Source organism: Phaseolus vulgaris, chromosome 11 (genome assembly GCF_051622355.1).
Source record: "Phaseolus vulgaris cultivar YP4 chromosome 11, ASM5162235v1, whole genome shotgun sequence".
Taxonomy (NCBI): Eukaryota; Viridiplantae; Streptophyta; class Magnoliopsida; order Fabales; family Fabaceae; genus Phaseolus; species Phaseolus vulgaris.
Genome location: NC_143508.1, coordinates 8,454,029 through 8,460,391, shown reverse-complemented (window position 1 = coordinate 8,460,391; position 6,363 = coordinate 8,454,029).

Genomic DNA, 6,363 nt, shown 5'->3' with positions numbered 1-6,363 from the left:
ATATATATTTCTATATATATATATATAATATAACATAATTTAAAAATTCATATATAATATTAAAATTATGAAAATAAATTCACTTAAGTAAAAAATAAAATAAATTTAATAAAATGTTAAATAATCAAATTATACTTAAATTTAAAATTATAATTCATGATTTCTTTCAATTTTACATTTTTTTTTATTTATAAATGAAACTTAAATTTTTTTTAATTAACTAAAATATGAAAAATTATTCACCATTATTTATTCTTCTTTTATATACAAGGGTAAATTTGTAATCTTACAAATTTTACTATTCAAAATAATTTATAATATTCTTACAACCATCCCATCATTCACAATTTCCAATAAACTTTCTTCATAATCCACTCTAACATACCCCAATCCAAACAACCTCAACTTTCTTCACACTTTCTTCACACTTCCACTCCCCCTCACCCTCAACTTTCCACTCTCCCACACCCTCTAATCCAAACAAAGAAGTAGTGATAAAGTTCTTCGTCCTCTTCCTATTAGATATGAGTTTCCTTCACCAAACTGGGTTAAAATTAACATTGATGGGGTTGTTAGGGGCATCCTGGTCTTGGTACTTGTGGAGGTATTTTATGTGGGAGTTTATTGGTGTTTTCTTCGCGTTTCTTGAAGTCTGTTAAGGTTGTTGAGTTTTATGAAGTTATGCATGCTATGGAGGAAACTCAAAGGATAGGGCTTACTAATGTCTGACTTAATGTGATGTTGTCTTGGTTTGTGATGCGTTTACTGCTAAGACTAATGTTCCGTGAATGCTTCATAATTGATGGAATACTTGTCTTAATTACTATGGGAAAATCAGATTTAGGGTTACTCATATTTTCCGTGAAGGGAATGCGTGTGCTAATAAGTTGACTAATTTTGTATTTATTCATAGAGAATCATTTCATTGGTATAATAGGTTTCCATCTAGTATGTTTTTTATAATTCTTTATGAATATGTATAGTATACTTATGTATCATTTTTATTAACATATGGATTACCCAAAAACGACTTTTCAGTTGGATTTTGACTTGGCCCCGGCATAGGTAGAGTCGAGTCAATCTGGGCCAAAGTCGAGTTGATTCGGTCCGGACAAAAGTCGAGTTAAGTCAGTCAAGGCAAAAGTTAAGCATAGTAAACCCTGGTCCAAGACGAGTTGAGTCGGTCTAGGCCTATGTCAAGCCAAGTCAATCGGGCCCATGTTGAGCTGAGTCGGCCCAGGCCGATGTCGAGCTAAGTCGGCCTGAGCCGATGTTGAGTAAAGTTAGATTGGGCCCAAGTTGAGCCGAGTCGACACTAGCCTGTGTCGAGTCGAGTCGAGTCGGCCCGAGCCCATGTCGAGTTGAGTTGGTTCGGGTCGATGTTGAGCCGAGTTAGTCCTGACCCATGTCGAGCCAAATTAATCAAGGTCAGTATCAAGTTTAGTCGAGTTAGCCTGGACCCATGTAAGAGCCAAGTCGACCAGGGTCGATGACGAGCCATGTCAGCCCAAGCCGTTATCGAGTCCAGTCAGCCAAGCCGATGTCGAGCCGAGTTGATCGCGGATGATGTTAAGTCGAGTAGGCCCATACCGATATTGATTCGTGTCGAACTAGACCCATGTCGAACCGGGTCCATGCCTAGCCAAGTAAGCCCAGGCCGATGTCGAGCCGAGTCATCCCACGTTGATGTTGAGCTGAGTTGATTGTGGTTGATGTCTAGCCGAGTTGGCTTGGGCCGATGTCGAGTCGTGTTAGACAGAATCCATGTCTAGCCGAGTTGGCCCGGGTTGACGTTGAGCCAAGTCAGTACGGGCCAAGTTTGAGCCTAGTCGGCTCAGGCCCATGTCGAGCCGAGTCGATCCTGACCGATGTTGAGCTGAGTCGGTTCGGTCCCATCTCAAGCAAAGTCAAGCCAGGACGATGTCAAGCCATGGTCGAGCCGAGTCAGTCCTGACTGATGTTAAGCCGAGTCGGCCTCGGTCGATGTCGATTTCAGTCGTTCCTGACCCATGTCAGGTGGAGTCAATCTGAACCGATGTCGAGTCGAGTTGGTGCGAGCCGATTTCGATCCGAGTCGATTTGGTTGATCTTGGTCGATGTCAAGCCATGTCGGTCCGGGCCAAGGTCGAGTGAGTCGACCCAGGTCGATGTCGAGCAGAGTCGGTTCTGGCCGATGTCGAGTTGGTCCGGTCCGATCTTGAGACGAGTCGATCCTGGCCCATGTCGAGTTGAGTTGGCACCCAAAAGAGGTGGAGTCGGCACCTGACCCATGTCACACCAAGTTGACCCAGTCGCACGTCGAGCTGAGTCGGTCCCGACCCACATTGAGCTGAATAGGCCCGGGCTTAGGTTGAGTTATCACTGGGTCTAGGTTAGGTCAATTCTGTTCGAGTCCATTTTAGGCTAAGTAGGCCCATAACTATGTCGAACTGGGCCAAGTAGTGTCAAGTTAACACAGACCTATGTCAAGTTGAGTTAGTATGGCCCATGTTGAGTTGAGTTGGGCCGGGCCCATATCGAGTTTAATCAACTCAAGCCCATGTCGAGTTGAACCTTATTGGTACCAGGTCGAGCCTAGTCTGCCTGAGTCCAAGTCAACTCGATTTGACCTGGGTCCAAGTCTAGCGAAGTGAGCCCGGGTCCAGGTCTAACCGAGTGGGCCCGGGTATAGATCTAGCCGAGTTGGCCGAGGTCCAGGTCGAGTTGGTTTAGGTCGAGGTTGAGTCAAGTTAGGCCGTGTCCAAATCGAAATGGATTTAATCTAATTGACAAAGTGAATTTAATCTAGATTTAATCCACTTTAAATGGATTTGAAAAATCCAAATAAATCTGATCAAGTTAAAATGGATATAGATTTTAAAAATCCAATCCATGACCTCCCCTAGTTTGTGTAATTGATACATTTTTGCCACTTGCCTTTCAGACCATTACCACATTGGGCAACCATGTGGTGTAATGAGGCTCCCCGATATGTCCAGCCTAAAAAAGTTTCTCGACCTTGGACCTCGCTGCCGCCCGTTTTTCTTCCCCCGACTTCCATTTCTTCTATACGAATGATCGTGCTTCCTTATAGATCAAGAGTCTATGTGTAATCACTTTGGGGCTTACCCCCGACATGTTGATTGCAATCCACGTAAAGAGGTGGACATTCTCTCTGAGTGTCTTGTGAATTGAAGGTGCATCACTGGTGGATAACGATGTTCCAGATTCGTTGTGTGCTTCTTATCCTGCAACGGGATCGGTCAGAGATCCTCATCGAGTTCGAGTCGAGCATCGTTCATTCAAGGGTCAATATCAACTAGGGCGACCGTGTACTCCCATCGTGAGACCCTAAGCTTTTGCCTTGAGGCTCTATGCTCTTGTGATTGCCCCTGCTTGTTCAGGTCGACCCTCTATGTTGAACAAGGTGCTTTGTTGCTTCCAAATATGCTTTGAAGACTTGAAGAACCTACTGTTGTGTTTGTTTGTGATGTTTAGTAGTTTTTGAATTGTCAATTTACATCTAGTATTGATTTAAAAGAAGTGTTTTCTAAAAACTATGTGAGTTTTAGTTAGTTGTTTCGAGCTTTCAATCAGTTGAAAAAGTTGTTGTATGAGGTATTATGATTGCAACAAGTTTTTTATCCAGTTGATTTGTCGAAACAATCGATTGAATTGCACTTAGTGTTTTTCAAAGATTTTGATTTTTTTTTACTTACTTTTGTCTTTTTTGTGAGGCAAAAACAGACGGTTATTTCAATAAATTAATTGGTTGTTTTATGTGAAATTATTAACAGAAAAAACAAATCAATTAGTTATTTTTCAAATCAATCAGTTGTTTTTTAACATAATTCTGTTATGAATTTCAAATTGTTTTTTAAATGTTTCTAACTGTTTTAAAATGTTTCTAATTGTTTTTTTATTAATAATCTAACAATATTAACTACTTTTTTAGTCAATATAAAAACTGTTTTATGATCATTTAAAAAGAAGATGAAAGCCACTTTATTAAAAACGCTTGCAAGAGAAGACAAGAGCTTTTGGATAATTACATGTGTGTGAATAGAATCTTGGTTTTCTATTCTTTGTTCTACTACTTTGAAAATCCCTTGTGTATTTTATTTCCTTCTTTGAGTATTGTAATTGTGTGCAAGTTAGTCTCATAAGGGTTTCTGGAAACTGTGGCATTGTCAAAGAGTGTTGTGTGTTCTTAAGGGGTTCAAGATCAACATTCTTGGTGTGTGTTTTATAATTTAGTTTTGATTGCACAGTGAATTCTCAGTGGAAAACTGAGGACTGAATGTAACTCTTGGTTAAAAGTGAACCAGTATAAATCTCTTTATGTGAATCTCTCTTTCCCTGCTCTTCACACTGCTTTATATTATGCTCTTTGTTTTTCGGTATAAACAGTCAGTTTCAATAAAACAACTAGTTGATTTTTCATAAAGAACTGTAAATATGATATTTTATCCAGTTGAATAGAAAATCAATTGATGCATTTTTACAAATATTTTCACTCTACTTTTAATCTTTGCAAAATCTTGTGAACAAAATTCATCTCCCCTCTTGTTTTGGCCACATGTTTTAACATTCTATCGGTCGACTCCATTCTTAAGCTAGCCACATAACTTTCTCGTGTAACCTTTTGATCTACAAGCATAGTTAGAATATCCCTAGATACCAATGAAAACTTCATTGCCAAATAATATCTCAATATTATTGTTCCTAGGCGGTTGAGGGACAATCTCCCCAACAATATGTTGTAAGATGTGTTGACCCTTGCTTGTGCCTCCGTGAAGGCTTGACGTGTCGAGACCGACGCTCTGGTCAACGCTCATCATCGTGCGATCCGTGAAGTACTCCCTACGCCCCTCCTCTATCCTTGAATGTTCCTTTCTTCGTGGAGGGGAACGTTTCACGCTTCAATGGTCACCTTCCATGTATTTACGTAGGTGATCAACTTGGATAAGCTCCTCAATCTTATGCTTCAACGCCTGACACTCCTCGATCGTGTGTTTGATATTGCGATGATACCGACACTTACATGACGGATCAACATCTCTGGGACTCAACACCTTCCAAGGAGTCAGAAGGAGATCCACACTCAGAGCCTCATCCATTATCTTTCCTCTGTCATTGTTCAAAGGGGTGTATTTGGTGAATCGAGTTGCCGTTATTCTCCCTGTATATGTTGTTTTTTCCGAATGAGGGTGGACCAATCTTCTCTTTCTCCTTCCTCTTTTTGCCCTCGGTATTTGCCCAGACTTGGTTTCGGTATTCATGGAGTTCCTCCAGCTGCATGAATTTGGTTGCTCGCTATAGGAGCTCATCCAAGTTGGAGGTCTACTTCTTGCATAAGCTATCGGGCGAACGACCTCAGTCGGAGGGTCGTGACCATGTGAGCATGGTGACTTCCGGGCTTAGATTTTGGTTGTTTAGCGTCACCTTGGTAAACCCTTCCATGAATACTTGGAGAGACTCTCCCTTTTCCTAGCGGATGTTCACGAACGCGATAGATTTAGGTGATGCGGTTGGCTAGTGGCAAACTGCGTTGTTGCTTGCTTGGACGAATTGCCCTCGATCAATTGTCGCTTTGTGTCCTCATTCTCCTTTCGGATAACTCATATCTCCTCCTCATTCTTGTGATTCATTTCCGCCATATCCCTATTGAAGGGACATGAGATAGGCCATTTGCTCGGCCTCAAACATCTTCTCGTTCGCCATATTCCTGCTAGATATCATCTACTTGACTTTTCTTTCTCTGATTTCTCTCGACCCCATGGTGGGCGTAGTTGTTCTCGTACAAAAGACACTGAGATAACTCCTATCGGTCGTCAGTACCTCCATTCACTAGCTCTTTAGGTTTGGTCGGGCTTTACTTCCTTCTTCCACTCTCATTCACTACCTTCGGTCAAGCTTCTCGTCCTTCGTTCGCTCTTGGTTGAGAGGACACCTACAAAAGGTGTTTTGACGCTCAAGTAAGTGTTCGGTATTCGATGCAATAAACACGTAATAAGGACATACATTTTCCTTGAAAATTGTGCTTATTTATATGTATGATGGACCCTTTTGGGTCAAAATTAAAATATGGGTCATGATTAAGAATGTACGACCTAGTTCTGCGTATAGCTTAGCCTTATTAATCATTTATTGACCTTAATGCATTTAAAACATGTCGATCAATCATAATCGGAAACTAAAACATTTAGAATTAGTCCGATTCCGATTGATACACTATCATTAGTTTATTTTAACGTAATTATATTTTGAAGTTAAAATTTAAACCACGAATTAAATATTTATAGTATACAATATTAAGTATCAAATGTCTCTCTGCCAAAAAAAATATTAGATACCTTAATCTTTAAATTATCTAAACCATAT